The sequence below is a fragment of the Haliotis cracherodii genome, unplaced genomic scaffold (genome assembly GCF_022045235.1).
Source record: "Haliotis cracherodii isolate W230 unplaced genomic scaffold, xgHalCrac1.p SCAF_2, whole genome shotgun sequence".
NCBI lineage: Eukaryota > Metazoa > Mollusca > Gastropoda > Lepetellida > Haliotidae > Haliotis > Haliotis cracherodii.
In genome coordinates, this window is record NW_027266275.1 from 79,331,536 (window position 1) to 79,341,907 (window position 10,372).

The 10,372-nt window shown below is 40.7% G+C and overlaps 1 pseudogene; it reads left to right on the forward strand.

The window, feature by feature from the left end:
• The first annotated feature begins 980 nt into the window (after positions 1–980).
• LOC139467812 (uncharacterized) lies at positions 981–2,221 on the forward strand (annotated as a pseudogene).
• Positions 2,222–10,372: the final 8,151 nt, after the last annotated feature.

Consider the following 10,372-nt stretch of genomic DNA (forward strand, 5'->3'; position numbering starts at 1 on the left):
CAATTTTATGGTGAGCTTCTTTGATTGTGTGAATGAAATAAACTTGCAGGTGCTAAATTAGATTAAAATAAACAGGTAAGTACTCAACTAAATTATAATACAGCTTATTTAGTGTAAACCTATACTACTTTCATTATGCTATAGTTTAGTCATTTAGTTTTCATTTCTTGACTGAGTGACGAGCAGTATTGTTCACCTTAGTAATTAACACATAGCAAATCACACTTGCACTTCCCTCACTTCTGCTTTCTACAGGTTTTATCATGAATGGTTTGTTTTCTTGAAATACAATTGTGGTTGTCAAGGCAATTAGGTTGTTTGTCCCGCTCACCTATGTGATCGGCCTTAAATGAATTCTACAGATTAGACATAGTTTACTTTCAGGATCTTTTGTGTTTCGTTAAGGCGGCTGTTCTGAACTTCGTGATTGCTGTAACAAATAAACGCGCGCGTACTTCAAATATTTACCATCACTTTGGGGTTATTGTTTTGTTGGTACCATGGCACTATAATTTTTTCCACCACCTTGTGGCTCCCTCGTTTTGATCATATAGTGATTTCAGTTTGATCACTTTAACTGATCTACTCGCTTAAATCACGTGTTGATCCACGTCCGTCGGTATCACTTGGTGTGGTACATTCATGTTTCAATCACTTGATAGTCTGATTATTTTGATCAGGTTTTGATCAAGTTCTGATTTCATTACTGCGACCAAGTGCCGTGACCTTGGTCACATGTATATATCAAATTGATGATATTACACATACCTCACTGACTGTCAGTCATTCATATTTGCCACGTGCAATCAAATATTGCTTTGACTTTTATTAGCAATACTCCCTACTTTTCAAATGGTTATATTCCATTTGTATTTTTTTCTCCTTAGTTTATTTCAGGTTACTGGTTTTTCATTTTTTCCAGGTATCTTTTTTTTTATTCTCTTCCAGGACTTTCATTTACGGATACCCCACCTAACACTATGGAGTTAAGCCAAGAGGAAATGGAAGATATGCTAGTAGCATTTAAGAAGATGGGTTTCCAGCCTAAAGTGGACTCGCCTAAATACCTTAAAGCTTGGATACAAGGTATCTCACAGAAGGAGCATCCTATTAAACAGGAAGAGGAACATGAAGGTCACGCATCAGCATCACGCCGAGATGTTACTTACCAACATTTTCCTAAACTTCCCTTTTCAGTGGCGAACCAGGAAAGGACACAGACTATGATCACTGGATCTATGAAGTGGAATGCCTTACTGGAACCAAGACCCATAGCCATGACGTCATCCTTCAAGCTATTAGGAAGTCGCTTAAAGGAGAAGCAGCTATCATATCTATGAAGCTAGGGCCCCATGCGGATTTTGCAATTCTACTACATAAGTTGAAAAGTGCTTTTGGAACTCTGCGTCGAAGTTCTACTCTAATGTCAGAATTTTACAGTGCCTGTCAAGGAGAAGATGAGGATGTTGCTACCTGGAGCTGCCGTTTGGATCGCCTTATGTTTCCGTTAGCTAAACAGAAATCCCTTTCACAGGCTGAACAGGATGACATGCTGCGTACTCGCCTATGGGATGGACTCAATCCATCATTGAAGACTCTGGCTGGCTACAAGTACGACTTCATCTATAGTTTTGATGATCTGCGCTTGTGCCTCAGGGAAATGGAATTTGATCTGAAGCGAGGCAAGGCTGACACCTCCAAGACCAAGCCAAAGACAAAGACAGCTTCTGTTAACATGGCAACACCATCTGAGCCAAAGGAATCCAAGAGTGAACTAACAGAGTTGAAGGCTATGGTGAAGGAGCTACACACAGGAATGACTGAGTTACAGCAACAGCAACTCTCAACTCATGTTTTTCAGGAGCAAGCTCAATATTCAGGATTTTTAGGGCCTAAGCACGGACACCGAGGAAGAGGTCAGTATAACAGAGGAAGAGGGACCAAAGGTAACTGGACTCAAGTGACTACAAGAAGTGGTAACAGCCAGAATCAGTCTGATCAGTTTGGTCCTCCACCTCCAACCTATCAACAGAATTCACCGATTCCACCAGCATCAACAGCTCCTACAGCCTCTAGATTTCAGCCAAGTTCAGAATCAGAGATGCCTACCTGCTGGAGATGTGGCTACCAAGGACATCTTTCTTATGGATGCAGAGTTCGTATGGATCACATGCGACGTCCTTTAAACTGGCCCAGGCCTATGGGGAGGGGCCACCCTTAGGTTCCTATCTGCGCCCCAGAAGTGAGATTCCAGATGGTTGGAAGCTCCACTGAAGTAACTATCTGGATTGAAGACACACCTGTACAGACTTTTTTAGACACAGGAGCTACCGTATCTGTGATGTCACAATCGTTCTACGAAGGTTATTTAAGCTACATTCCACTCAGTCCACTTGATGATATACTCAACATAGAATGTGCAGGAGGAGAGCAATTACCATACATGGGATATGTACAGGTTGGAATTACGACTACAGGCAGCGGCAATGACAGCAAAGGAGCCTTATCATGTTTAGTACTTGTTGTCCCGGACACAAGGTATAACGGACGAGTGCCGGCTCTTTTGGGAACCAACGTACTTTAAAGACTCCCTGACAACTGCCGAGATACTGTTGGTGTTCAGTTCCTTCAGCGAGCAAGACTCCATACTCCATGGTACCTGGCCTATCGAACAATGGTTCTACGTGAAAGACAGTTGGCAAAGTATGGGAAACTTGGACTTGTAAGATCTTCAGAGTTATGTAACATCATCATTCCAGGTAACAGTACTACCATCATTAGGGGACATCTTGCAAAAGGGATTGTTTACCCACAGGTCTGTGCACTTCTTCAAGTCACAGTCAACTCAGCTGTAGCAAGCGACCTTGACATTGCCCCAACCATCATCAAGTATGAGTGTGACACTCCAACGGAAATAGAAGTGCATGTCTCCAACATCACCACACAGACATTTGTCATCCCTTCTAAGGCTTTACTTTGTGAACTCCAACCTGTCACAGTTAAGGATTTGCCTCCAGGAAAACCAGTGGACTCCGATGCTATCATTAACCAAGTGGAGATAGACAAGGAAGGACTTTCCCGTGAACAGATTGCCGATGGACTTGACATAATCCTGAAGTTTAAGGATATATTTTCAAAGAGGGATGATGATCTTGGCAACTGTTCTATGGTAAAGCACAGGATAGACTTATATGGCAACACGCCATTCAAACAGCAACACCGTAGGATCCCCCCAGCCATGTATGAAGAAGTTAGGACTCATCTTCAGGAACTCATATCAGCTGGAGTCATTAGAAGGTCTCATAGCCCATGGGCCTCTAATGTTGTATTAGCAAAGAGGAAAGATGGACGTCTGAGCATGTGCATTGACTTTCGCGAGCTGAATCTTTAGACCATTAAAGATTCCTACGCGTTCCCTCGTATTGAAGAACTACTTGAATGTCTTGGCGGAAATACCTTTTTCTCGGTGTTGGATATGAAGAGTGGTTATCACCAAGTGGAAGTCGAAGAAGAACACAAGCAAAGAACAGCCTTTACAGTAGGACCACTTGGATTCTTTGAATTTAATAGAATGCCATTCGGACTATCCAAAGCTCCTGCAACATACCAGCGACTAATGGAAAAATGCCTTGAAGGACTGCATTTAAAGATCTGCTTGATTTATCTTGATGATCTGATAATCTTCTCAAAAACCTATGAAGAGCATGTTGAGAGGTTAGAACTTGTTTTCCACAGGTTGCAAGAATGTGGACTCAAACTCGCTCCCAAGAAGTGCAAGTTTTTTAAGCAGAAAGTCCGATATATGGGATATATTGTTTCAGCAGATGGCATCGAAGCTGACCCAGAGAAAGTGCACAAGATTAAAGACTGGCCAACACCATCCAATCCAGAAGAGGTCCGGAAATTTCTTGGTTTTGCTGGCTATTATAGGAAATTTGTCAAGAACTTCTCCAAGATTGCCAGACCACTGTCAGAACTGATGCCAAAGTCAGCATCCAAGAAGTCCAAATCCAAGCAGCATTCCAACAGCATCGACTGGAAGTGGGGCAAAGAACAGCAAGAGGCTTTTCAGGAACTGAAGACTCGCTTGTCAACACCACCAGTGCTTGGATATGTTGATTTATCCAAACCCTTTGAGCTCCACATCGACGCCAGTACTCGAGGATTAGGAGCAGTGCTATACCAGGAGCAGGATGGGCAACTGCGAGTGATTGCCTATGCAAGCAGGGGTTTGAACAAATCTGAGAGAAACTACTCTGCACATAAACTGGAGTTTCTGCGTTTGAAGTGGGCAATCTCAGAGAAGTTCAACGACTACTTGTATGGACATGAGTTTGCAGTTGTCACAGATAACAATCCTCTCACGTATGTCTTAACCACTGTTCGCCTTGATGCTACTGGTCATCGATGGTTGGCAGCACTCTCTGCGTATAATTTCAGCATTAGGTACAGACCAGGGAAGAGTAACATTGATGCTGATGTTCTGTCAAGGCTGCCAGACAAGTTACCAATAGAGGAATTATCCACTGACTCTGTGAATGCCATCTGCAACATCATCCAAGTTCCTAACCTTGTGGAAAGTATCTGCATGTCAGCACAAGTCATAGATGAGGATGATATTGATATACCTGAGGACAAGTGTGATATCAATGCCAAGGACTGGAGATCACAGATGAGAGATCCATCCCTGGCTACCATCATTGACCACTTGGAATGCGGCACCAGACCAAACAGGAATCAATACACTGGAGACAGTAACATGACATCTCTCACCAAGAACTTTCCACAGATGCAGCTGCACAGAGGAGTTCTTCATAGAACAACCAAGACAGGTCAAGGAGAACAGTTGCAACTTGTCTTACCTAGTAGATGTAGAGGTGCAGTGCTGCGCAGTTTGCATGACAATGTTGGTCATCCAGGCAGAGACAGAACAGTTTCTCTCTTGAGGGAAAGATTCTACTGGCCTGGAATGACCAAAGATGTTGAAGTGCATGTGCAGTCCTGTGATCGTTGCATCAAACGTAAGACAACTACATCTCGAGCACCTCTAGTGCATATTACAACATCACAACCACTTGAACTTGTTTGTTTGGACTTCCTTGGATTAGAAACATCAAAGGGGGGCCAGCAATGTGTTCTCGTGATAACCGATCACTTCACTAGATATGCTCAAGCTTATCCTTGCAGGAACACCACTGCAAAGACAACGGCTGAGCTCTTTTTCAACAACTTTGTTGTTCATTATGGCCTACCGAAGTGGATTCACTCTGATAAAGGAGCAAACTTTGTGGGTACCCTGACGACTGAGCTTTGTAAAATGCTGAAGATTGAAAAATCTTCAACCACGCCTTACCATCCAATGGGCAATGGGATGTGTGAACGCTTTAACCGAACGTTGTGCAACATGCTAGGAACCTTGGATCCAGGCAGCAAGCGAGACTGGAACACATGTTGGTCCACTTGTGCATGCTTATAATTGCACGGGCCAGTCTCCTTTCTTCTTGATGTTTGGTCGGCACCCAAGGCTTCCTGTTGACATAGCATTCGGGCTTGACATTGAGCCAAGCAAGCCCAAATCTGTTTTGAAGTATACAAAATCTTTACAGGATAGGTTAAAACAGGCGTATGACCTTGCAGCAGAGATGGCAACCAAAGCTAAGGAAAGGCAGAAGACCAAATACGACCAGAAGGCTAGAGCGGCAGTACTGGAGACTGGTGAGAGAGTCCTTGTGAAGATTGTTGCCTATGATGGTCGTCACAAGCTTGCTGACAGGTGGGAGAATGATGTCTATGCAGTGTTGGACAAGCCAAATCCATCTGTCCCAGTCTACATTGTCGGAAAAGAATCCGGAGAAGGGAAGAGAAGGACTCTACATAGAAATCTTCTTCTTCCAATTGGGACCATATCCAATCAGGCACCATCAGTACCGACACCAGCCCTTCTAGCCAGGCCAATTCCATCTCCAAGAAAAAAGCCAACCACTCGAGCACAGACTATTAAGACACCTGAGCCAGAAGAAACTGATGACAGTGAAGACGAATCAGTTATGATCCCGATCCACACATCCAGGTCCTCAGCATCAACTGTCAGAGCAGTTGATCGGCCAGCTGAGGGGGAAGAAAGAGCAGAGGAGATAGAAGAAGTGATATTATGGATACAGAGGAAACTGATGAGACTGCTCAGGATCATGGGCAGGAAGATACCCCTTCGCCAGACCCTAGCACAGGAGAAGAAACATCCCCAGAAAGAAACATTCCTGATGTTCCGGAACCTACCCCGAGATAAGACCCAGACGATGACTCATCTGGAGATATTCCGTCTGCACCATCGCCCCGAAGATCGACCCGGGAGAGACATAAACCCAAATGGATGAGAAGTGAAGAGTATGTTTTGTCGGCACAGCCACAGCCAGAATGGATGACAAGACCAAGCTATGTCAGTTCCCTTATAGCTGAGGGTATTCTCTACAATGCTCAGGACAAGGCCCAGGACGCACTTCTCAACATCACTGCCGGAAAATGATGAGGACATCATTTCTCTGGGGGAGGAAATATGTAACAGGATTATGTTTATATAGTTTTTAGGAATATAGTTTTAGCTCTTTACATTTCAAGTAGTTGTATACATCTTCATTAGTTGTAGTACAAAATGTATATGCATGGGTTAAGAGTCCAAGCGGTTGGTCCAATTTTATTGAAGGGTGGACAGGTTATTCTATTCCTGTCCCTTTGTCACCAACTCTCTAGCTTGTCAATGCAATAGCTTTCTGCTTCCTAGCTGATTAACATTATCTAACAACAGCTTTCCTCCCTAACATTTGCACACTTTTTATTCACTCTGCTTATAACTCTGCACAGACAGGACATGGACTACATATAGTTCAGGTTAGTTATTTACATTATCTTTCCTAAACAGAATTCTAACTTATCATTTAAATATGTTATCAATAATGTAAAATATTGTAAATGCTTACCTATGATATCAAATAATCAAGATATCTTCTATTTTATCAGTATAAAGTGTTTAACATGTAAGTATGTGTGAGAGCATGATTTGATTGTGAGTTTTGAATGTAAGGATTGAATTAGAAGTTGGTTTTCTATAATTTAAGGAAATGGTTGTCATGATGTATGTATGTATATATTCAGGCATGATAGTTATGTTATTTACTTTTTATAGGAATGCCATAATCCTATATGATGTGGGTTTATAGACACACCCCGATGTCACCCACAGGGTATGTATAAATCCTTTATTTTTATCACTCACTTATGAATGAATTCATATGTATTTTCTATGTGTTGTAATTTAACACAACATGGTAGCATTTGATATATATTCCTACTCTTAGAGATAATAAGTATATATTTATGACGCCACACTGCTACTAGTATTCTTCTAACTATATGGCGTGTAACTGATATATTCAGTTATGATAAGAGACATTTAATATATATATTACTATTTGAATGTTCGGTAAATTGTATTTATATAAGTTATCTACAACGAACTAGTGATGTGTAACTGTATGCGTTGCATGTATGGATTAATGTGATTGCTCAAACTAGGAAATAATTAATATGCAGCCGTATGCTATTCTATGTACAGTATATAATGTTATATATTTTATTACCCCTGCTACATTCATACACTTATGAACGTCAATTTCACGGTCATGTGACCAACCTCCCGTCCAATGGAAAAGCCGTATATCGTGTAAACTTCAAATTAAAAAATTATACACTTATGAACGTCAATTTCGCGGTCATGTGACGGACCTCTCGTCCAATGGAAAAAGCTGTATATCGTGTAAACTTCAAATTAAAAAATATATAGAAAGATTGACGTTCATAAGTGTATGAACGACAAAATTTGACGTTCATACGATTTCACGAGACCGTGTTCTTGAAATGACGTAAACACTGACGGACTACTTGCACATTCCTGAGGAAACCCCTGGGAATTCCCTAGCACGAAAACAATGAGTCGCAAGCTCCGACGTTCATTCAGTTTGGCCCTCACTCTATGAAGGTTCATACTCCATTGAACTCACACAAAGTGAAAGTCAATTCTTAAATATTTTTTTAATTTGAAGTTTACACGATATACGGCTTTTCCATTGGACGAGAAGCTGGTCACATGACCGAGAAACTGACGTTCATAAGCGTATGAACGACACAATTTGACGTTAACACGTTCAGCGCGAGGTGTCACTCCATGCCGGGACTACTTTCCAATACATTCCTGGGAAAACCCTTCATGGGAATTCCTTTGCCTTCCGTGTATTCTATTTATATCTTGCTCAAGTCATGTGACAAAAATAACATTATACTGTGTTATTTAATTACACAACTGTTTTGGTAAACCATCGGTTAGAAAAGTATTCTGCCGTGTTTGAAATAAAAAAAATAGTACATTGATAAATTTGTTTTGTTTTGTGTTATCGTCTGCTAGATGTCAACACTAAAAAATGGACGATGAACAGGTATCAAAGTTTGATTACGGTTCATTCGATGTACACTGGATCGATAGTGATGATCTCGATGCCATATTATTGTCACTGGGTCAAGAAAATGAGACAACCGCATGTGAAGTTCCTGTTACGCAAGTTAAAGACGAACCCGTGGATGACACGCCCACTGAGGGTGATGGGAGATTCCCCAAAATAAGTGAAGAAACACTGGATGACATTGAGGCACAAAGGCATTCAGCATCAACAATAAACCACAGAATGGGCTCTTAAGATGTTCAGCGGTGAGCATCTTTTATTGCACTTAAATTATTCCAATTACTGTAAATAATGTTATGGATTGAATTTCGCTCAATAATTTTCACACTCGTCAATAAAACATTCTACACCATGTTACGTACACCCGATAAACAGGGATTCAGGTCCAACCTACAAAGTACAATTCTATAACATTCATAAAAATATATATATATACAATAATTAGATTAAACAGATCAAAAAGATGTAATGGCCACATATCCACATCAATCAAATTTACATACCTTTCATTTCAGACAAAATCATAATTAGATGATTTATTAAACTTAACAAAATGTACAAATTAACAATAAATCAGAAAAATACAAAAAGAAAGCAGTCACACACAATTAAACCTTTACTGTTGGCCTAAATTTCCTTATCTTAACTGCCTAATTTATCCTATTTTCTCCTACACCTACTTCTCCCCCACACCACTATTCAAATAACTATACTAAATAAATACCTTACAAAACCTACATTTTAACTTATTTCTTACTTTCCAACCAACCTAAATCCTTATTTCTACATATTTTTCCTACAACTAATTTTCCCCCACCCGACTACCACATAATAAACCTACACCTAAAACTAGTCGTAAGGAAAACCTTATCGCCTAGAGGGATGTTCCCCCGTAGTGGGTGTTATGGACTTACTTGTCGGGATACCCGAAACTTCAGACGACTGATCTCGGTCGTATCAGGCTTTTATACCCATGGAGCTAACCATATTCATAGGTCACGGGGTCATACAATCTTCTAAACTTCCCATTGGTCAAATGATAATTCCTAATATAGCGTGTTCGGCGACACCTAAAGATCCGGAAACACGCTACGCCAGAAAGACATGTGGACCTCGCAACCGTCATAGGAAATTCCAATGGAATTTTACTGCCAAACGTGAGTAATAAATAGATTAATTGACTACAAGATAACGACTTCCACCAGCCCTGCTGAAGCACTGCAAAACCATATAATTTACAACCCTTACTGTACATGAAAATTAAACTTACCGCCATACTACCGAATAAATTACAAACTATTTTTAGCCCAACTACCATATCTCAATGTTTAATTGAGCAATGTCCTTTCAAGATACACATTGACAGAGGCATATTATATAAATGTATTTTCTCATGATGCCATGCGATGCTTGTCGGCGTCATCACTTCAGACGGATGTGCAGATACAAGTTTCGGTTATAAAGTATGGCAGGAAACTGATTCCACAACAGTGCCTAAAAGCAATAGAGCAGGAAACGAGACCGGAAAGTGATGATCATTATAGTCATATTATATATCAAATGAAAGCTTGAAACATATGGATTACAAAAATGCATGTCGTAATAAAAACGATGTGGACAGTTGTTTTTATCAGGCATTTGAATGTAGGTAAATTTCGGTCAATTTTCTATGCTATTCCGAAATAAAATGACGGCAATACATACTTCATTGCTTGTAAATTATCTCATAGCGAGTCATTATGACTTGATGGCCACAGAATCTTTACAGATATAGATTCTGAAGAACAGCTTGGACAATAAGTCATCCAAATAGGTATTGTACTTATATTGTACTTAGGTATCAGTGTAAGCCTGTGCGAAGA